This window comes from Cygnus olor, chromosome 1 (assembly GCF_009769625.2).
Source record: "Cygnus olor isolate bCygOlo1 chromosome 1, bCygOlo1.pri.v2, whole genome shotgun sequence".
NCBI classification, from domain to species: domain Eukaryota; kingdom Metazoa; phylum Chordata; class Aves; order Anseriformes; family Anatidae; genus Cygnus; species Cygnus olor.
In genome coordinates this window covers 160,364,972-160,389,455 of record NC_049169.1, presented here as the reverse complement: position 1 = coordinate 160,389,455, position 24,484 = coordinate 160,364,972, and positions in this window count along the sequence as shown.

Sequence of the window (24,484 nt, the reverse complement as noted above, 5' to 3'; positions counted from 1 at the left end):
TTATTCTACACTATAGTGTATTATATTATATATATAATATTGTATTATATTCTTATAGTTATATTATATATTATAATTATCATATTATATTATAGTGTATTATATTATATATAGTGTATTATATTATATATATATTATATAGGTATTATAGTATAATACACTAAGTGTTATTCTACACTATAGTGTTTATTCTACACTAAGTTCTATGTGGATATGCAAAGTGATGCAAACTGAGTGTGAGCCAAAGACCACATATAAAATCCAAGTTCATCTCCTGCCAATGTACTTTAAGTGGGAATTACAAGTTACTTTGAATTTTAATTAATTGTTATTACAACTAATAACAGCACAGAACAGTGAGAACTAAAACCAAACTAAAACCACCTTCTCCTTGCCCCCTTATTTCCAGGCTCAACTTCCATCTCAATTCTTCTACCTCTTCCCCTTGCCAGGTGCTGCAGGGGGATAGGAATGGGCAATGAGGGTTGCAATCAGCTTACACACTTTGCCACTACCTCATTCTCACATTCTTCCCCTGCTTCAAATGGGGTCCCTACCAATGGGTGCAGTACATTCCTGAACTGCTCCAACATGGCTTGTCTCAGATGGCAGTTCTTCAAGAAACTGCTCCAATATAGGTCTGCACATGGACTGTACCTGTACAAGGAGTGCAGTCGTTTGGGAATTGACTTCTCCTGCATGGATTCTCTGTAGGCTGCAGCTACTGCCAGGTACTGGACTCTTCGCACGGAGGCCACCCTTGGATGTCCCCCCGCTATCAAAACCATGCTATGTACACACAATACATGACCAGCAGTCAAACACAGCATATATGCACAACAGCAGAAGAGCAAGAATACTAGTAACATGATGAAAAAAAAAAATCATAAGCTATTCTACGTGGAAAAATTAGGTTTGTCACCTAGTTTTTACTGTATGGTTTCTAGACAGTAACTGAAAATTTTAAGTTTAGCAAACGTAATGTCATTTTTTTCAATGTTTTGTCGGCTTGAATTAGTTTTTCACATCTCTCTTTTTCATGATGTTGTTACACAGCATTCATTCTGTCATACTATCTTGAAATATCATCATTCTGGTACTTTCCAAGATGGCAGATTTGGCAAAATAAGATAATTTTTAAAAGCTGCCAAACCAGAATGAAATCTACTATTTCTATTAAATCAGAGAACCATTCTTCCATGTTGCACTGCTTTATGTTGTAATCTGTAGAACTGCTGCACTTTTGATTGTCACAAGATTTATGATCCAGATCTTTCAAGATTATAGAAAGAACCTGACACACAGGTGATTTTAATTTTAACAAAAACTGCGTGGGAACAAGGTTTGGGTCAACAGCTTGTGAAGAATATCAGAAGAATCTATAAAAAACTGACATAAACAACTCTATAATGATGGTCTACAAAGAAGATTTAAACCTTACTTTGAATAGTTGACAGAAGATCAGAGCAATTTTCTGCATTTTTTTTCCTTTGTCTTAACTCAGTTTCTTTTCATAACATATACAGCTACTGATACTTGTCTAAAAATGAATAGAAAAAAAGTCATTCTAAATGCCAAACCAAAAGTATGAAATTTACCTGATGGATATTTAAATATTGTGCCAATCTTCAAAGTTTGAAGGTAAGAAACATTATTCCATATAAATCCAAGGCATTTGTGAAATTTATATATAAATTGAACATGGAGAAGCTTGTTTTATAATATTAAGGATAATCCATGAATGCAAATAAGGTATTTCTACTACTATTGAATTAGTAGATATGTATAGTGACACTTTTTAAACCAGGATTTGACCTTTTTTTTTTTTTTTTTCTTACAATATTTTGTTTCTTAATGTATTCCATGGAAGGAAGGAAGGGAAGTCATTAATAACAATAATAAATCTTACTAAGCATGGAGAATTTAGGATGGAAGGAAGCTTTATCGAAAGCTGTAATTATGTGAAAATACTGCATCTTAAAGAAAGACGTAGTATAATTACATATAAAAATTTTTATCTGGCTACGTCTGACTGCAAAAAGGATGATATTTCCTAGTTTTCTGTACTGCGTAGACGTCTATGTTCCATGGTTTATTTAGCAGAAGGAGCTGCACATCAGGACTTTGCTCCATTTTGACCTCACACTCAAAACCAAGAGGTTCCTTGGAGAACTTTACTGCAGAAATTTGGAAGTGGCCTGTCACTTCTGCTCATAAAATGTAAAGCACATTCATTTTGCATCTATACTTGTAAAGGAGTTTGTTGTAACTGGAGCCCCCTCTGAATTTGCAATTTTCAGTTATCCATCAAAAAGTTATTTTGACAGTATTGTGATAGAGATCTTTAATTTCTGATATTCTTATAAAATCATTTACAATATTCACAATAAAGGCTTCCTCCTCTCCTCCTCTCTCTCTTTTCTTTTTTTTTTTCATTATTTTTTAAAGTATAATGGTATGATTCTACAAGTAATAAAGTTATGTAAAATGGGCAATTAAATCATTTTTGTTGAAAACCATTGACATACTGGGGTTTGGCATTATAAAGGATTGAATGATGTGAATAGCTTTCTTAATGGGAGAATGACATTTGCCATATCTGTGGAGTTCCTTAGTGCCAGTCCTCTACAAAATGAGGATGCCAGCTGTTGTATGACATTTTGGTACAATTTAGCTGATATGTTACTTGAAACACCTATAAAAGACAAAAGTCTAAAAAGCTTTCATAATCACAATAAAGAAAAATTACTAAGGATCTTTAAATTCAATATCTTAATGAAATTAAATTGAGTGTGATCAATCCGTAGAATTCATAATTAGAAAACAGTGAATAAATCATATTGTAAAGGAGATATTTTGCAAACAAAGAAAAAGCATTCTTGTTATCTACTTGTTATTCACTTAGTAGCTTTCTTTCTCACACAGGTAACCTGCAGTACAAACCACCACAGTTTATTATAACAGACCCAACCATCTGCTGTTATACACAAGCACAGGTGCTTCAGTTAAGGTAAATTGCACTCACCAGGTTCCTAGGGAGTTCAGAGACACCATGTACCAATCTGTGGCAATGATCTTTGAATGAAATCTGAGTGTCACTGAAATGCATCATGAAACTCTGTCTGACTCCAGTAGGGCAATGATTTGCACATCTCTGGGATTCCCTTTCATTTTATGCCTTGCCATTGAATCCACTGATATGAGGGTTTGTTTGTTGTTGTTGTTTATTATTTGCTTATGGAAGGACATTATGTCCACTTAAATGAAAGTTTTTAGGCTTCCTGATCTTTGCAAGTATATGCCTAGGGCTCAGATGCAGATGCCAGAAGGAAGAGCAGGCTGAGTACAACCATATACCCAAACTGGCTGTACTGTTCCAGTCTGCAGTCTCCCAGTGCATGCAACAGGTCACCTGCCCATGTACAAAGCTAACTCCATTCTGCTTCAATTTCCAAAGCTATTTTTAATAAAGATAGTTTAAGTTCCTTTATTTGCACAGTGTGAACAAAGTACATGAATATTCTTTTAGTTATGAACTGGCTTGCATGTGGAAAAATATCAGTATAACTGGCTGCATCTCTGCTTTTAAAGTTGTGGGGGGAATCCTCAGATCTCTAACTATTCCATTTTCTAGCATTCACACAAATATTTTTTCCTGTGCCTAAATTTAAGTCATAGTATATTTGTGTTTTAGTAGGAATGAAGCATATGATATTGCTGTGCAACTTCAACAAAATAATAGCAAAAAATAACAATACTATATAATGCATATTCTATCAAATCATGACTTCAGTTACCTCATTGTATTTAGATATGCACAAAGAACTTCTCAGACAAGATGAACTAGAAAAGTAAAATGCTATTTTTAAATAAGTTTTTTTTTTAGTTTTCCTTACTTTTTGAGTTAATGTCATGAGTCTTACACTAAAATTAGAACATCTTTTTAAAGTTTATGACAGTGAAACAGATGGAACTATTTTGACCCATCTGTTTCCTTTGACTATCTGTCTACAGCAGCAGACAAGGGAGATGAGACAGTAGGTAGCTTTGCCTTTAGGAGAAGCAGCAGCCTGTATATCTAAAATAATGACACGGTCAGCAAGACTTTAGCTGCTTCTTATTCAACTCTGTTACTCCATTCTTTCTTGCAGTCTCATAAGGTGAAGCTTTTGTCCAAAATCAGGGTGATCCTCTGTAACAATCTAACCTGATGATTAGGTGTTCTGAATCCGTCAGATCCTTCTGGCAAGTGAGAAAGGTGCTAAAACCCTAATAAATGGCCACCAAGAGGCTTTGATAAATATAAAAATAAGCTGTTACTCAGTCATTTTTATACTTCCAAACTGTTCAAGTCCAAAAGATATCATGAGGGTTGTGGGTTTTTGTTGTTGTTATTTGTTTTTTTGTTTTGTTTTTAATATTCAAAGTCTTGCTTTATCATTTATGGATATTATGCATTATCCTTCCTAGCACGTTGCAGCTTCACAGAGATTTTTGGGTGTCACTGGCCTTATTCATAGAATGGCTGGCTGATGTTCAGGGCATTTTTCTTTTTATCTTTTCAATTATCCATTACAGATTACAAGTACAAATGGAGCTACATGGGCTAAGTGTACCTCCAGATGAAAATGCATCAGAGGGAGCCAGACATGGAATAAAAGAGAGTAGCTCATTCTTCCTCAGCTCCCTGCATGACAAAAGGTGGCAGACAACAGAGTAAAGCTGTGTTAGCTGATAGTCAGATATTGTGGAAAGATACTAGTACTGCAATCTGAGCTAGTTGAAACTTGGCTTTATCCTTTACCAGTTTACATTCAAATGTTAGAATAGACACAAATGTATGTGCTTTCACCATATGGCAGCAAACTGTAGTGTAGTCCATAAAACATTTTTAAAAGCCTTCATCTGTTTCCTTTGAACTTTATTTTTGTTCTTGGCTTTCCATTTTCCTGATTTTTTTTTTTTTTTTCCTTTTCCCTGTAGCAGTTTATTTTCCCTCTACATCTCCTAGGGAAAGTATATCTTGTTAAATAACAGTGAGGTGTAACACTGCAGACCTAATTATCCATGCTGCTTAAGTGGTTCCATTTTGACCGTGTCCAAAAAACCCTTCTCTGTGAGAAATCTGACATAAAGTAGACTAGCCCTAAAAAGTGTGAATAAAAGCCAGTTGTTTGCACTTGATCTGAAGCAAGGGATCAGCTGTCTTATTTAGGAATAAAAGCATAGTCTTTTGGATCACATTTACTGAAACAAAAGAATTCAACTTAGTAAATCTTCATTCAATTAAAGATATTCATTTCTCCTTGTTAAACTCCCTTTATCTCTGCCTATTTGCATCACTACTATCAGTGCTCTATCATCCCTATTAACTCCATCAGTGCTATCAGCCTTTCCTTCATCTTTTTCTAAAATTACTTCTCTAGCTTTCTATTTTTTTTCCCATCATTTATTTCTCTGCTATCTCCTTATCTTACAATCTGTGTTAGACTGTTTTGTATTGTTTTCCTTACAACCTTTTCCCAATTATTTTTAGGTTTGACCCTACATACTGACGATAAGGAAAAAAAAATCGGTCTCTTCACTGATGAAATATGGAATAATGATCACAGAATCACAGGATGGTTGAGGTTGGAAGGGACCTCCGGAGATCATCTAGATGATCTGTCCTGGCACTGCAATTCTGTTGGTACATTAAAAGATGGCAGTGAATAATCCCTTGGCTAGCCCATCTCCAGATCAAACAGACTACTGGGTAAGAACAGAAATGGCTGAATGGAGAGATGGCAGAGACAGACCTAAACAAAACATTTAACAATCTGACTGTAATATTCTTCCTGACAGTCCCAGTCTAGGGAATAAAGATTTGAGTTTGAATGCTTACAAGAGTTAATGTAATTAATGCTCTTGTCAGTAACTCATGTAAGAGTTTATTATGTGGCAACAGCAAAATTTATTTATTTGTAAGAGATGTAAGACCGGAAATGTATTCCTGGGTGCCTGGGAATTAACCCTGACTGTCTTATTGTTGTTTAAAGACTTCATGAGTGTTTGACCTTACTTAGAAACATAAGTACTCTAACTTCCTCTTGTAAGTTCACTATTTAAAAATAAGCATTTAATAAACATTTAACTGATTTTGGTGCAGTTTAATGTTGACACAATTTAAACAAATTCTTGAGGAATTTTGGATGGACTGTATGTAAAAGTAAGCATTAAAAAGATTACATTGCTACCAAAAACCAATTGCAATTTAAAACCAGCAGTTAGTGCAACTAAACTAACTAAATTAGTGCAACTAACTAATGTTCAATCAGCACACAGTAGAAACAAGTGAAGAATAAAAAGACATTCCCCCTTTTATCTTCGTTCCTCTTTGCTGTAAATTTTTAAAAGAAGAAATGATTAGCTCTTTAGTATTCACAGCTCTGAAATGAAAAGACAAAGAAAAAACCACAGAGAAGGGTATCCTCAAAGAATCATGTGTCAGTGTTAAATATAGTGTGTGTTTTAGTGTTTGTGTAAATAAAGATATATACCTGTATGTATATATGTATATATATATCAGACCGCATAAGTAAATACATAATTTAAGAAGGAGGCTTAGCAGAAGTCTTATCTTAGATGAAGACGGCATTCAAAATTATATTGCCTGTAATCATCATGAGTTTAATACCAATAGCCATGACTTCTAACATTTTATTATTTAAACAGATTTTTTTGTCACTGATGCACGGGGAAAAAAAAACTCTTCATGGCATATTTATGCTGATATGTTAAACAACATAATATCTAAAGGGAAAGTCCAAATTTCTCTAAATAGCTATATGTTGACTTCTAATTTTACAACATATAGTCATGAAATATTTTTTACACAACTTTGAGTTAGCAGCAATTTAGGATTTATTTTACACTTATGGTAAATTACAAGATTAGATCTTATGATTCTTTACAGCATTTAATCAACATTTAATGAGCCAATTTAGCACAATGATTTCAACACAATTTACTACAATAGAAACAGCAACTTAGTTAAAGATTTGAGAATGGCAAGGTTCATGAGAGACTTAGGGGGGGGGGGGGGGGGGTTCTAAACTTTGCTGTGCATTTACAAACTTCTTCCCCCTTTTGTCTGTCCACAGACAAGCTTTGACCCTCAAGGAGTCATCCCTGAGAAATGTTCCACCTCAGAGCTACACCAGTGTGATTCGTCATTTCCCCATGAGGGGTTTCAATGGGTACCTTCGTGGTCATGGCTTTGAGCATACACCTAGCACTCCATTATTGATGAGCTGTCCAGTTCAAGGAATGGTCACATTGAGGCCTACGGTGGTTTGATACAAGACTGTGGCCTGAGCAAGACTTGACATGTCAAGTACAGGAGTACAGGATACCCACCACACTATTCATGACATATTCAATTTTCTGCCTCTTTAGGATAACACACCAAACAAAGCACTAAGATCTTTAACACATGTAACATACGCAAAATTCAAAGTATACACATTTATTTATTTTTATTTTATTTTTGTAGTGTCCATAGACAATGCAGAGTGAAAAGAATCTACTTTTTTACACCCTCAGAACAGTAAAACAAATTTTTCATGCTTATTAAACACAAAGGTTAAAAATTGCAATATGCTTTACTAAACCATGTAAAAACTATTTACCAGCTGCATAAGTGAATGGGCTACACTTGGGCTGTTCTGGAGAGTTGAGGGATTCTTGATATTGATTTTTTTTTCTCTGGGATAAGTTTCCTAAAAACTTTAAACACAACAACAGACTTAAAATGGCATATTTCCATATTTTCCTAGTCTCCTCCTGCAGCACAGATGTTATTCACTAGTGAAACAATCTGTACTGATATGATGCACTGCAGAAGACCTGCACACACACACATGCACATTAAGCTTGATTTTGTGGGTGTATGGAGGGGTGTTTGAGTAAATTTACAAACTCTAAATCAATTCTAGCAAATGCGACGTGTGTGATGCACTCTTCCAATATTTCTAATGTAACTGTGCAGCTCTTCAATACCCCTTCTAAGGGGCATCAGTATCACAGTCTATTCTAAAATGTGTTCATTCTCAAAACAGCTTTTTAGATTATTTTGCCACTAAATTAAAATTTTACAGTTTGCCAAAAGCAAAACCAAGCAAAGGGAAATTTAAATATACAGCACAGCTGTGCTTAAAACTATATTCACAAACACTTTAAATTTTCAGAAAATTGTATCTTTAAATACAGAGATCGATTTGGAAGCTGTATCTTCTTACAGGGTAAATAACAAGGAATTTCACTTCTAAACTTAACGTTATGGGATCCATTCAAGCTACTTTAAACACAGTATACTTACTAACTGTATTTCTAATGAAAGATGGCCAGGAATAAAAATTCAGCTCTGAATGCCTGTTGATTCTGTTTTGAACAGCTCTAACCAGCTTTCTCAAGAACAATATTCAGGACCCTGAACTAAAGTTTTAGAGAAGTGAACTTCCAGGTGTATAAAGATCTTGTCCTGGTTACTTGTCCAAGATCCCTCTGATTCCCCTGTCCTTAGTGGCAAAGGAGCTTAACAGAGCTGGAAATTCTTTAAGGATGCTTTTCTTAGAGTACAAGAACTCTCCATCTTCCTGCGTAAAAAAGCGGGCAGGGAGGGCACACAACCGGGATGGCTGAGCAAGGACCTACCGGGCAAACTGAGGTGCAAGAAGGAAATGCACAGGCAGTGGAAGCAGGGACACGTGGCCTGGGAAGAGTACAGGGATGCTGTCTGGATGTTCAGGGATGGGATAAGGAAAGCCAAGGCACAGATGGAACTGAGCTTGGCAAGGGATAGAAAGAATAACAGGAAGGGATTCTATAGGTACATTGCTCAGAAAAGAAAGGCCAAGGAGAGCGTACCCCCTCTGATGGATAAGAAGTGTGAACTGGTAATGACAGATATGGAGAAGGCTGAAGTACTCAACAACTTCTTTGCCTCAGTCTTCACTGACAGTCAGGCTTCCCAAGTATTTTGTTTCCCTTAACCCGTACATGGAGGCTGGGGGAGAGAAGTCCCACCTACTGCAAGCGAAGAGCAGATTCGAGACCACCTGATGAAACTAAACAAGTACAATTCCATGGGGCCTGGTAACATGCATCCAAGAGTGCTGAAGGAATTGGCTGATGTAGATGTCAAGCCTCTCTCCACCCTGTTTGAGAAGTCCTGGTAGTCGGGCAAATTCCCTGGTGACTGCAAAAAGGGAATCATCGCTCCCACTTTTAAAAAGGGTAGAAAGGAGGACCCAGGGAACTACAGACCAGTAAGCCTCACCTCTGTGCCTGGCAAGATCATGGAAAAGATCCTCCTGGAAGCAACATTAAGGCACATGCTAGACAAGGAGGTGATCAGAGACAGCCAGCATGGCTCCACAAAGGGTAAACCATGCCTGACCAATCTGTTGGCCTTCTATGATAGAGAGTGCATCACTTGACAAAGGAAGACCAATCGAAGTCATCCACTTGGACTTCTGCAAAGCCCTTGACATGGTCCCACATGATATGCTGGTCTCCAAATTGGAGAGATATGGATTTGATTGGTGGACCATTCAGTGGATGAAGAGAGGGCTTGAAGGCCGCACCCAGGAAGTGGTGGTCCAAGTCTACGTCCAAGTGGAATCCGGTGGTGAGTGGTGTACTGTGTGGGTATGTCCTGGGACTGTTATTGTTTAATATCTTTATCAATGACATAGACAGTGGGATCGAGTGCACCCTCAGCAAATTTGCATATGACACCAAGCTGAGTGGTGCAGTTGATACAACAGAAGGAAGGATGCCATCCAAAGGGATCTGGACGAGCTTGAGAAGTGGGCCCACGTAAACCTAATGAGGTTCAAAAAGTCAAAGTGCAAGGTGCTGCACCTGGGCCAGAGCAATCCTGAACATGAGCACAGACTGGGAGAAGAACTCATTGAAAGCAGCCCTGCAGAGAAGGACTTGGCCATTCTGGTGGACAGAAGGCTTAACATGAGCCAGCAGCGCGTGCTTACAGCCCCAAAGGAAAACTCCATCCTAGGCTGAATCAAAAGAGGTGTGACCAACATGTTGAGGGAGGTGATTGCCCCCCTCTATTCTGCCCTCATGAAGACCCACCAGGAGTACTGCATCCAAGTTTGGGACCCCCAGCACAAGAAGGATGTGTAAGGAGCAAGTCCAGAGGAGAGTTACAAAGATGATCAGAGGGCTGGAGCACCTCTCCTATGAAGAAAGGTTGAGAAAGCTGGGGCTGTTCAGCCTGAAGAAGAGAAGGCTCTGGGGTGATCTCATTGCGGCCTTTCGGTACTTAAAGGGTGCTTATAAAGAAGACGGAGAGGGACTCTGATCAATCAGATAATGATATGACAGGGGGGCATGGTTTTAAACTAAAAGCGGGGAGATTTAGATTAGAGGTTAGGAGGAAATTCTTCACTCAGAGGGTGGTGAGGCACTGGAACAAGTTGGCTAGAGAGGTTGTGGATGCCCCATCCCTGGAGGTGTTCAAGACCAGGTTAGATGAGGCCTTGAGCAACCTGATCTAGTGGGTGGTGTCCCTGCCTATGGCAGGGGGGTTGGAGCTACATGATCTTTGAGGTCCCTTCCAACCTGAACCTATGATTCTTTCTTTGCTCAATCAGATAAGGACAGGACAAGGGGGCATTCTTTTAAATTAAAAGAGGGGAGATTTAGATCAGATGTTAGGAAGAAATTTTTCACTCAGAGGGTGGTGAGGCACTGGAACAGGTTGCCCAGAGGGGTTGTGGATGCTCCATCAGTGGAGGTGTTCAACAGCAGGTTGGACGAGGCCCTGGTCAACCTGGTCTTAGTGGGTGGCACCCTGCCTCTGGCAGGGTGTTTGGAACTAGGGAACCTTTAAGGTCTCTTCCAACCCCATCCATTCCATGATTCTATCACTACATGAAGCTTATGAATTATTTTATATATAATATATATTATTTTTGTTGGGGGGGGTGGAGGGCTAGTGCAAATTCTTTATTATTTACCCAATCTGTTTGCATGTGGTGGTTATGATTGGCTTCATCTTGAAGCTGTCAGCATTCTTGACTCTTTATATCCCCTCACTATTAGTTGAAACTATATGACCACTGCAAATTTTTTAGATTCAGTCAGTACAAAGTATTAGAGAGCTGTGTTTTGTTCCACCTATGTATCATTATTGTAAAAACTGTTGGAGATGGGGTAACTCTATCATTGTATTTGGAGAATTGTCCCATATTTGCCAAGTCTGCTTGCCATTGTGCAACCACATCTACCGTAATCACCTTGTTTCTTTTCAAGTACTCTTTTACAGCTCTGTGTAAAACATAAGCATCCTGGTTTGCAAGACAGGTTGCTTCTTGGCTTTAGATCAGATCAGCAACATTGCTTTTAGTAACTTCCAAAAGGAATTTATGCCCTCAAAGCTTCCCGCCTCCCATCTATTTTAATTTTTGTCTGATCTACAATCATCATTCCCTTACTTCAACCTTCTTTCAGTCTTATGTGCAATACTTGTTTGCTAACACTTCCATTGAGAAAAAGACTGTCTCCTCTTCCTTCTTATCAGTCTTTCTTATTGGCATGTGATGTCAACAGCCAACTATAAATTCCACCGTAAAATCTGATTTTATTGAAAGTTAAGGGCCATAAAATCCAAATCTGAGAGTTGTAGATTTCTGAGAGTTCTGGGAGTTCTAAGAAAATGTATGGCATGAAAAATATTAATATTGTTATTGATTAAATTTAAATGAGTTTTGCCACTGTCAGTCCCAATGTTGTTTAGAGAGAAATTCTGAAGTGATGTAAGTTTCTGTGGTTATGAATGTATAATTATGTTGTCAGTAAAGATCATAGTGATTTTAGAAGAACACACTTCTGTAAAAGTATAAGGAGCTCACTGAAAAATAATACTAATAAAAAAAAGTTTTATAAAAGTTGAGAATGTCCAATTTATAGTAACAGAGGTTGATGTCTCTTTCAGTGAGTCAGTCTTGAAGGCATGAAATGCGTACTAATGCTCTGTTTCACTTGTACTTCTTTCCAAGCATGATGATGAATTTAGAGCATAGCTCAGGTTTGTATTTCAAAATGTTAAAGAAAAAATGGAGTAAAATCCCTTATCAACACATACAAACACAAATATTTAGCTTAATGTTAATAAAGAGTATAACTGAAATACAAATACAATAAGCTTTTCTGCATCCCTCCGGTGTATGAGTGGATATATATGTGGTGTGTGCACAGCTGTTTTTATATAGCGTATAAATATGTGTGTATTTTTACACTCAAACACATTGTGAACATGTGTTTGGATGAATGTATGTGTATAGCTACACCCAGAGTTGTATGTCTTCCAACTTATTTATATACAGTAACAGCTTGCAAATGTTGAATTATATTTGAAAATAAAACGTGATTTTACTATATATGAATTAATCTTTTGATATATTTCAAAATTAGCAGGGAAAACACTGGAAAATATTCAAGAATGGATATTTTTACATGTGAATGTGATTCCCTTCATAAATTTATAGAAAATGGTTAAGATTAAAAAAAAAAAAAACCACTCACGAATAACAAATAGCTCTGTAAGCTGATTGAATAAGTGAAAGCATCAAATATCACAATATTGGAATTACTTTCAGAGACTTTGACTTATTTGTGTAAAAAAAAATAGTGATAAAACAATTGCACTTTAAATTTGATGATGTTTGCAAGATCAGAGATGCAACAATTTATGATTACCACGTTTAGCTTTCAATGACAATACAAGTTCATCATTTGTATTCATGGAGTACTAAATATAATTTCTCCTTTCCTCCTCCTTTGGCATGTTAATCAGTTTCCATAAAATAGAAATGTGATCAGAAACTCAAATTCTAGGTTTCACACAGGTTTACCTCTCCTTCAGAGAAAAACTCTGAATACACGATATTTGTATATGGCTAGAAATAAACTGTCTGAGATTAGATATGGTTTGTGCTTCTAAACAAATAAAATATATCAAAAAATATTGGGGGAAAAAAAAAGAAAAAAAAAAAAAAGAATAAAACAGACAGCCCACCCGAAATCTCAATGGTTACATGAGGCCATAACACAATTTTTATTTTTCATTTATGGGGTATGCCCAAATATTTTTGTTTTTCTAAATAACACGCAACACATGCTTGCTGATGACGTAGTAGAAATAGCCAGATTCTGGAGAGGACTTGGACAAAAGGCAATTATCTTCAGGAAAATTATCTTCAACATTCTTCAGAAATTTCCCAGACTTTCTCCTCACAGTAGTATGACATTCCCAGGTTATGTCTGGTAAGATTTATTAAATGTTTTCAAGACGAAAGGGACAGCAGACTAGAAAATTGCTGTAATTTCAATTTTAGAACCATTTGTCAGTAAGCAAAAGTGTTTTAGAAATGGAAGATTTTGTGATAATCTATTTAAGATTATTGCATGGTATTAGAGTGCTCCAATCCCTGAAGATGTGTTATTCACTAATAGACTTAGGTGACTGATGTGGAGGAGATTCTGAGAGCAATCTCATCAGTTCTACTGGGAAAAACATGTAATTTTATCTTTTGCTCTTATTGACAGAAAAATATAAAGCATGAGGAAATTGATCTGTGAAGAAACTTCACTTGGCTTCAATAGTTATAGCTACAAGATGAATTAATTTCCATACTTCCACATGCTTTTGATAATAATTTGAAAGGTAAATTAAAACAAACCAAAACCAGTGACTGTGAGCCAGTGGCCCTAACTTAAGGCAACCTTCTTTTGTATAAAAGATTAGATGCATGCAGAAGTACTTAGATTCTGTGTACAGCCAATAAGGATGGGCTTATATCTAATAATTCTATTTGAAGTGGCAGCCTCCCAATACGCAGTGAGAGGGTGCTTCCTTTTCCGACGTCATTCTGGCTACACTGGTAGGGTGGTTGGTTCTGCCAGCCAATCACAGGATTGTCTGAGTACATATGAGTATGATGTCATCAAGAAATGGCCATCAGACAGTCTCTGAGGAGTACAGAAACACATGGGCTGTCATGTTTACTGAAACGGCAGTTTCCTGCCACAAAATGGCGGCTGAAACAAAATGGCAGCCCCCGAGCAGGCAGAGAGAAGGGGCTAACGGGGCAGGGCAGCTGACCCGACCAGCCAATCACGGCAGAGCACATGAACATGTGAGGGGCGTGGCTTCTGAAGTGATAGATGGGGAGCGTCTGCAGGGGGCGGTGCCTTGCCACATGCTGGTCCTTGTCTCCTTTTAGTTCTTCTGTTACTGAAGGAGGGTGGATGGAGGAGTGGGTTATGTGAACCAAAAGAATAATTATGTTTTTCCTATTATTCAGTAACAGATTTATAGTAATTTATTGTGAGACTGAGCCTGCTGTACCAAATAAGGTAGCTGAGAGCTGGTCTAAGCACTTGTCTTGCTCAGTTGAATAAAAGGATAAAATGAAGTGGTTCTCCCTTTACCTTAACCTTTAAAATATTTCCCCTTTTCCTTCACCTTTAAAATATTCTAAATATGTAGCTGATGGGGGGCTGGTAAATTCTGTAGAATTTTTTAATTCTATTTTTAGTCAAATGTCCATGACGAGAGTTTGAACAATGCTTACAATTTTTACCGTATGTACTCATCAGGAAAACAAACAAACAATAAATCAGTTGTTCCCAGAAGAGCAATTTCAGTCAAACCTTTTCCAGCGTAGTAATTACAGATTAAATTACAGAGTTCAATCAGAGTGTCCATGTCCTCTGAGTTCACTACTTCGAGTTATGTCATTCGTTAGCTAGAGTGATACGTAAGCTCATGGTCCAAGCTAGTCAATTTCATAATTGCAGACTTCATCAATACAAAGGATCTGTCTAAAAGTACATAGTTATATAGAGGTGTTGAAATGCTGGCTATAATAACTCAGTACGCAAACATGCCTGCCCAAAGAAAGACCTCTCATATCCATCCACCCAGAAGCTCAAACAGCACAAGCATGCACATGTGTGCTTCTGTCCATGTAGATTACAATAATGTCTGGGTTAGCAGTATTCTTTCCATTGCTATGAAAGACTTCATTATGAAAAACAGATATTTTGGAATTCTGACAATTACTTTCTTAGAAACTGGCTTTTTTTCATTTGCTGTTTATACAGTGCTTCTCAGCTGTGCAGCTGCATGCTTTTGACATCATGGCTAGTTTGCTTTGAAAGTAAAAATTCATACTTTAGTGACACACAGTTGATAACTACACAAACAACATAGCAGGAGAGGCTCAGGATAAATTTGGGTATGATCTGGAAAATGATTTTCCAAATGCTATATACCAGCAAAACACAGTGTCTAGTAGAGAAGAGGTACATCAGAAATTCTATCTACATAGTGCCTACACTAATCATAATATGGTAAGGTATCCCTGAACACTCACTGTAAGATTGCTTAGTAATGAGCAGTCTTTTAGTATAGCTAGTGCAGTTTAGCATTCAGGCCATCATCTCCTAAAGCAGAAAACTATTTTTCAGACTCAGTGACTTTATAACTAGACCTGCCTTCGCTATTAAGGCTAGTTTGGGCAACCAGTTCAAATTTAGACATGTAAGTGAATTTAATGGAGTGAAATTAATCCCAGCTTCACTGAAGAATTTTGTAAATGTACGGTATCAAAGACAGAATCTTCTCAATTTAACAAACCAGACATCATATCTTGGTGAATTTATGCTCTGTCAATAGTTATTTGATATCTGGAGGTGATTTTTTTCCTGTGGGAAACTGAAAAGTACTTTGAAAAGAATCTATGCTAGGGATACAACCAATGTAACTTAAAAGCAGTGTCCCACGACTTAGCTATGTCACAACAGTCTGGAACCAACCTTACAAACATTTTTTTCTAGTAAACAATGCTTTAGATATTTTCCCCTATTTAAAATAGTTAGCAATTTTATATTGATGTTTATGCTTTCTTTAAATAGATTACGTCTGCTATTAGACAAGATTGCTTTACTTCATAATACCAGCTATGGCTCCTGAAGTAAAAAACACGCATTTATTTTTATTTATTGTACTATTTCTCTTTGTGTTCCTATTTTTTGGCAGCTCTATTAAGGGCCTGCAGTAGGCAGACTAACCAATTCCATCAGATGCAGTGAATGGTAGTGCATGTGGAAAAGCTGACTCTCTTTTGGTTTTTAACCACATTATTGAGTCTGCCTAGTGTCTTTCACAAAGTTAGAGAAATTAAAATGGTAATAGTAAATATGAGATTGACATAATTTTTAATCATGCTATGATAGATCATTCTCTATACACTTTCAAATAGCATATCAACAGTTTTTTTCCCCTCCAACACTTGTAGTAGGCTGTTTTTCTTGAGTGATTTAAGAAGTTCAAACCCAGCACAGACATGGATTAGCCTAATGAGAAAAGATACCTATTTTCTTATGTTTTATTTGGCTCCTGGCCATGCCTGAGAAGACCAGATATGTCATCTGAGATAATCACCAAATGAAAATAAGTGATGTTTTTCATCTACGTCACTAATAGCTGTCAGGAGACTCTCTGAGAATCAGAAAACTATTGAAATTAACTGAAATTGTGTTCAGGGAATGTTTATAAGATCTTATCTTTCAGATTGGTTTGAGCATTTTAATTATAAGCCAGCAAAAAAAAAGAACTCTCAGCTTTACCACAAGTACACACAATAAATAAATAAATAAAACCAAATAAATAAAGCTAAATAATAATAAAAAGCTGTACCTACTGTACCCCCCAAAACTATTGACTGCTAGAATCACACTATATCTGTCTATGCACCTTACAATTTAGGCATAAAATAAAGGAGAAATTCACCTGTCATCACCTTTCTGTCTCTAGTAAATCTGTAGATAAAAGTTAATAAGCCATTTTGCATATTTTAGTTTGTTTAGAAACAAAGTAATTGGACACTACATTTAAATCAAGAGTATTCATCTTATTCATATGCATATTATTATTATTATTTAATTCCCATTACAGTCTAATATAAGGTTATTGTACAACTTTGTTTCACTGTCTGTGTGAAAGCTGTAAATTATTTTATATCAGTTGCTTATAATTTAGTGTATTTAAGCTGTTAAGTGTGAAAACTGAGTATCTGGGAAGCAGGGAAAATAGATACCTATAAGCTTATAGTCCTTACCTGACAGAATAGAATTACTGAAGAGATAGGGATATTGATTCTTCATTAACTTCAAACACTGCTTAAATTAATTTCAGAGTGAGGCAGGAAGGGAGAATGAGCAGTAAGACTGGTCATAGAGCAGCAGTTTGTTCAGTTTGTTCAGTTCAGGATGGCAAGAATAGCTGTCCACTGGGGTGGGGGGAGTGGGGTGGGGGGAAGGGACAGGTGCAAGGGACCTCACCTTCAAGAACAACAGAAAGACCTTTTTCAGGTTTTGCATAATCCAGTTCAAGATGAGATTTAGGTATTATTATTAACATGTTATTTTGCTTTAATGTTATTAAAGCTTTAATGAATCTTTGAAGCCTTTAACACCATTAGTTCTACCTTTTGATGTAATCATATTTCTAAAAGTCTTAGCTATTAAATGTGAAATAAATTTAGAAGCTAGGTTGCATATGTTGTGAAAATGCTTGAGAAGAAGAAAGAAAGAAAGAGGGCACAAGATGGATAAAAACAGATTTAGTCACAAATAACCATGCTAATGGCAATTGTTGTCAGTAGCTGATATCAAGAACAAAATGAAGCTATGTGGAGTCTTTAAAGCACCTATGTTAAGCTTTGCTAACTGAGGAATTAAGTTGTATATTTTGAGCATTACCAGCCAATGCCTTCTTTAAGAGTTATTTGTCAATGTAAAAATGCCAACGTAAAAGTTATAGTAGCATATAGATATCAATTTAACATGCTCTTCACCTCATGTATATACACTAGTGTTTCATCACATCCTTGCAGTGTCAAATAGACATAAAGTTATATTTGATGAGAATTAAGTGGTGAATTATGATTATCCCACGGTAATGCTCCTAGAAGAATTCTATACCTGCAAGCGTAGTCTGTGGGAAGAATTAAATTAGGTAAACATAAGAATTTGGTGTCGTAATTTAGGCATTGGGGATATTACTTCTGGCCTTCAAACCCAGCTCCATAAATATGTCAGTATCATTCTCCTATAAGATCTGTATTATATGTCAGAACTATACAGATACCTGGAATGATAGTTAAACAGCTCTAGCTGAAGATATTTAGAAAACTGAGTAACATCTTAGGTGTATACTTCAAAGTGAAATAAAGCATTTAGATGACTTTCTGGACTCCACTGACTTTACGAAATAGATCTTAAATTATATGGAGAGCTTGGATACCCAACAAACCTAAGGACACTTGAATGTTTTACTATCACACTTCTTCCACACTCAGATTTGTATGTTTCCTTCTTTTTATTCCTTCTTCATTTTATGCATTCATTACAAGTTAATTATAGTCTTATCCCTTCATAGCAATTTACCAACCAGATGGAGACATCTACAAGACAAACTTGAGGTAATCACCACAGACTCCCTTTACAGCCCCTAAGAAGAAATGCTATTGCAAAATGTAATTAATCTTATTCTGATATAGAAATCTTAGGATAATTCAGTTGCTTCTTCAGAGGTGTCTAATGATGTTAAATTCACTCTGTGATATCCCACTTGAAAGTTAGCTGCCTGTCTAGGAAGTCATTTGTCATGTGCCTTACCTGGAAACCCTGTGTTGGATGTCAGAAACAGGAAATCACAAATGGTGTGAGAAGTCACTGCTGAAATAGCAGAATTAAGCTGCTAGCATAAGTCATTATAGCCAATGAGTTTTCTTTGGATCAAATAATGGACTGTCCAGTCTTAAAAGTGTGACTCTGACTTCTTCCAAGCTTTTTAAGTTATACTTGTCTTCTTTTGTCAACATCTATAAGACTTTTGCTTGTTTGTGGCTGTATCAGAAGCAGATAAGCCATTTGGTAAGAATATGTTATTCTTAAGAAGGATGTGGTATTCTCAGTCAGTTTCAATTCTGAGCACTTACTGTTCACATGAACCCTATGTCCTAAGGTCTAGAGGTAACTATGGTAGCTATCCATTCTTATATATCAATGGAAGGTTGTGGGGAGAATAGAAATAGAATTTCTCATATGGATAGGTTATTGTCATGGTTTTGGCTGTGATAATTTCCTTTGTAGAGTCTCTTACAATGCTGTGTTTGGGATTTTAGATTAAAATAGTGGTGATAACACTGTTATTTTAGTCGTTTCTGAGCAGTACCTGCACAGAGTCAAGCACTTTCCTACTTGTGATACTCTGTCAGTGAGGTGCACAAAAAGTTGCGAGGGGACACAACCAAGGCAGCTGACCCAAAGGGGTATTCCAGGCCATGTGACAACATGCTTAGCAGTTTAAGATGGGTGATTGTGGGGGGATATTTGGTGTGATGGTGTTTGACATTCTTGTCATGATGAGACCTGCTTTCCTGGAAATGGCCGAACGTCTCCATGCCAATGGGAAGCAGTGAATAAATTTGTTGTTTTGCTTTGCTTCCATGCACAGCTTTTGCTATACCTAGTAAACTGCCTGTAGATCAACATATGAGTTCTCGGACTTTTATCTTTCCAATTCTCTCCCCCGTCCCACCTGGGGAGAGCAAGCAAGTGGCTGTGTAGTACTTAGGTGCCTGCCAGAGTTAAACCAGAGAAGTCTTTTACCCAGAATTCACAAAAGCAGAATTTCTGGAAAAGGATCTTTCCGCTTTCTTCTGTTATTGAAGTAGTACGGGGATATAATTTCACAGAGATCTTTAGCTTAAATTTTCAGCCCCCAATTTAACAGTTTACTTTGTATTACCAGTACACACATTAAGCATTAAGCATCTTGTTAAAAGTAGCTGAACTTATGTGATAAATTGGGAAAGAATTTGAAAGTGGATCATAGGTGATAATACCTTCTCTCCTGATTTTTGAGCACTGAAATTCTTTTGCTACGAAGAGGACTTTTGTAAGGAACAGCTCATGTGGGTAGTAGGAAGATGTAGGAAAAACTCACATTTGTACTGGGTTTACAAGGCAAGGTTTTGGTAGTGAGTGCGGACTGCAGGGATGGCCTCTGTGAGGAGTCCAGAAGCTGCCCCATGTTAGAGAACAGCTAGTTCCAGCTGACTCCAAAAGGGGCCTGCCACTGGCCAAAGCTGAACCAATGAGTGACACTGGTTGTGCCTCTCTGAGAGCAGATTTAAGAAAGGGAGAAAAAATGCTGCGTAACAGCTGCTGGGAGAGAGGAGTAAGAAAATGCAGTGAGAAGCAGCCCCACAGACACCAAGGTCAGTGCAGAAGGAGGGTAGGAGGTGCTCCAGGCACCTAAGGAGAAGTACCCTGAGGCCTGTGGAGAGGCCCCTGGTGGACCAGGCTGTCCCCCTGCAGCCCATGGGTCCCACATGGAGCAGATCTCCATGCTGCAGCCCTTGGAGGTGCCCCCAGTGGAGCAGGTGGATGTGGCCTGGAGGAGGCTGCGGCCCATGGAGAGCCCCTGCAGAAGCAGGCCCCGGGCCAGAGCTGCAGCCCATGGAGAGGAGCCCACACAGGAGCAGGGGATCTGGGGGGAGCTGCTGCCTGTAGGGGACCCATGCTGGAGCAGTTTGCTCCTGCTGGATGGACCCCGTGGTACGTACCTGTATTGGAGCAGTTCTTGAAGAGCTTCTGCCTGTGGGAAGCCCACACAGGATCAGTTTGGGAAGGACAGCATCCCGTGGGAGGGAGCAGGGTGAGAGTGACCGTGAAGGAGCAGCGGAGACGAGCGGTAGGGACTGACCACAACCCTCATTCCCCATTCCCCTGTGCTGCTTGGGGGAAGGAAGTAGAAGAGAGCAGATGAGGGGAAGGTGTTTTTAGTTTGCTTTTAGTTCTCACTTCTATGGTGTATGATTGGTGAGTAATCTCCCTGTTCTTATCATACCCCATGAGCTTTTTTTTTTCATCATATTTTCTTCTCATGTTCTGTTGAGGAGAGGGAGCAAGAGAGCAGTGTGATGGTTAAAACACCACAATGGTAAACTGAAAAGACTGGAAATAAACAAGTTCTCTGTCAATCTGCCCTACTAACAGTTACATTAAATTGAAATCACTGATGAGTTGCTGAAGTTTTACCACTCAGGTGATTCTACATAGTAGTTCAGAGGAAGACTTAGTGGAGAAAACCAACACTATACTAACCATTATCACCAGATCCTGAAAAGGTTTAGCAGATATGGATACTAACAGCGATATAAAGATACCTACTAGAACTTTACATAAAAAGAGCTAAATTTGCAGACTAGTTTAAAAACTAGGGAGTGGGAATTTTATCATTATTTAGGTGTATATATATATATGTGAAGATATACATGTGCATATACACACACAAATACAAAATATATAAAAATTTCATTCAAAATATATAAATTACATAATTTTCTTCTTTGAATTCACATTGCAAATCACTTTTCCAATTCTGTTATTCCCTGTTCAGTGCACAGATTCTCTTTTTCAAAATGTGAAATTGGAGTACTTGGAGTACTGCATTGAGCTCTGGGGCCCCCAGCATGAGAAAGAAGTGGACCTGCTAGAGCAGGTCCAGAGGAAGGTCACAAAGCTGATCAGGGGGCTGAAGCACCTCTCCTATGAAGAAAGGCTAAGAGAGCTGGGGATTTTCATCCTGAAGAAGAAAAGGCTCAGGGAAAACCTCACTGTGGTACTTAATGGGTACTTATAAAAAAGATGGAGAGCGACTCTGTGCTCAATCAGATGTATCAATCAGACAGGATTGACAGTGTGTGTCAATCAGACAGGACAGGGGGGAATGTTTTTTAACTAAAAGAGGGGCGATTTAGATTTGAGATTAGGAGGAAATTCTTCACTCAGAGGGTGGTGAGGCACTGGAACAGGTTGCCCAGAGAAGTTGTGGATGCCCCACCCCTGGAGCTGTTCAAGGACAGGCTGGATGGAGCCTTGGCCAACCTGATCTAGTGGGTGGCATCCCTGCTGATGGCAGGGGTTTGGAACTAGATGATCTTTAAGGTCCCTTCCAACCCAAGCCATTCTATAATTCTGTGATATGATTGCTATTAAAAAAAAAAAAAAAAAAAAAAGGTTTCCAGCTAACAGATTTCAGTAGATACACCAAGATATGCCAAGACCCGAAAGTGGCCCTTGTTACCCAATGCTTCATGATAGTGCGTTAGATTTGCAGGATTTAAGAATATCATCAAGACAGAAACTTAATTTTCTCATTCCTTTAGCCGATCCTTTAGATGAAGAAAAAAATATATATTTAACATTTTGTTTTTAAAAGAAAAAAAATACAAAGACTATTGTAATTTTTATAAGCTTTCAGCCGTTCATCTTCTCTACTTCCATCCACAACTGTTTGTGCCCTTTGCACTTCTACTTACGGATGATGATATGGTAATAGGAACACAATAGACAGTTGACGCCTTTTCCTTGCTTTTCCTCGCATGTGATTTTCTTGGAGAGACTCAGAATAAGATTCAAGCATTTCAAAGGAACTGAAAAGAACATGCTTCACAATGTCTTCCTTTGTACTGCTGAAATTGCTCTCTGATAAGAAAGTCAAGAAGTAGCTTCAGTATTTCTCATCTGTAACATTAATGAAGATTTACACTTGACTATACTATGAATGTTTTGATAGAATACTCAACAGAAATGCCACTATAAATGCCACTAATACTCAGCAGAATGCCACTATTAAACAAGTAATCAAAATAAAAGGGTGAAATCCCAAAAGCTGTAAGGGCTTTTGACAGTAATGGACTTGATTTTTCCATTCTCATTGAAGGTGAATACTGTGTTGTTTATGAATGACTTCACTGATTTATTGGGGCTTCTCTCAGGCATCAGCTCTGTAGGAAGAAAAGTGGTGGAACCAGGCCCAGAATGAATAATGCTATCATTGCTATTTCCAGCATTAATTGTCCTTCAGAGAACATTCATATAAACAGTACTGCTGCCAAAAATGTATCCTCTAATTTTTGGAGAATCAGTGATACAAATAAACTTATAGTGAATTGCCAAACATGGGTGCATGATAGGTGACATCTGTGTTAAACAGAATAATAAAACACATCTTATTAGTTTATCATAGCAGTTCAAGTATAACCAAGCCTGTCAGACCATTTGGGAATTTGTCAAATATACTCACCTTTAATCCCACCCGCTAATTAGCATGTGATTTGAAATAATTCTTCACATGTAATACTGACTAAAAAAGAACCCTGTCACAATAACAATTTGACTGCAACACTACATTACCAGCTAGACATCATTACTTCTTTTTGAACAGACACCATCTGACATACCTTTATGCATATGCTTTTTAATTTTCTCCACAGAGCAAAAAGACTCTTTGCACACACCAGTGATAGTCAGTTGAAGTTTTTATAGCTGTAATTTTCTTTTCAAAAGAAATACTGCTACAACTACCAATCATAGGACTTCTCCTTGGTGATGAGATACAAGTCAAAAGAGTAAAACACAGAAAAATATATATATATATAAATATATATATATTTATAATATATACATATAGAATACATATAAAATATAATATATACATATATTTTTTTTTTCCTGAAAGATGCCACCTACACTATTACCAATCACTATGTTCTTTTGTAGTTTTCTCTTTTCAGAAGACAAGGAGTGGCTATTCATAGTCTTTTAATTTTACTTGCACAGTTTAACAGCAGTTTGAGAAACAGATATTGTAGCTTTGTAGCTTTCTGATGTAATCACACTTTTAAGCATAAATGTCAAAAACAAACAAAAAAGCCCTCACCTTGAACTCATAGTTTTGTAGAAAATGGAATACTGAGATACATTAAGAAGCATAAGTATGTCATTAAAAATCTCATTGTCCTTGTTAGCATGCTAATGATACGCTTAACTATACCCTCTACCTTGTAATATTTCTGCTGTTTGGCAGGAAGTGATTGGCAACTTTACAGGACCATTTTCACTACCGCAGTACCTTGGGTTTTGCTGCACTCCCTTTTCCCTTTCATGAGTTATGTGGAAGACCTTACACTATGTCTTGCATAACTCAACCCTCTCCTTTCATTGTTGCTCTTTTTCTTGTACCAGGAACAAGCTCGAGATAACAAAAAATACACTTTTTTTTTCTTTTCATTTCTATGCAACTTGAATATGGTTAACTACTGAATAATTAATTAGTTAGGCTTGAAGTTTAAGCCTTTCTATACTTATGAAGGCATTCAAATGTGGTGAAACAATAATCTATTACATCTAGGTTCATCCTTGTTTACTTTGGCAAGCATTTTATATGCATTCTCATCAGTGTCATGAGTCATGAATACTGACTGTCTGGATTAAGACAAAGGGGAGGATAGTCCTATACCACAGACAATGTAGTTTATGTGGATCTTGAACCTCC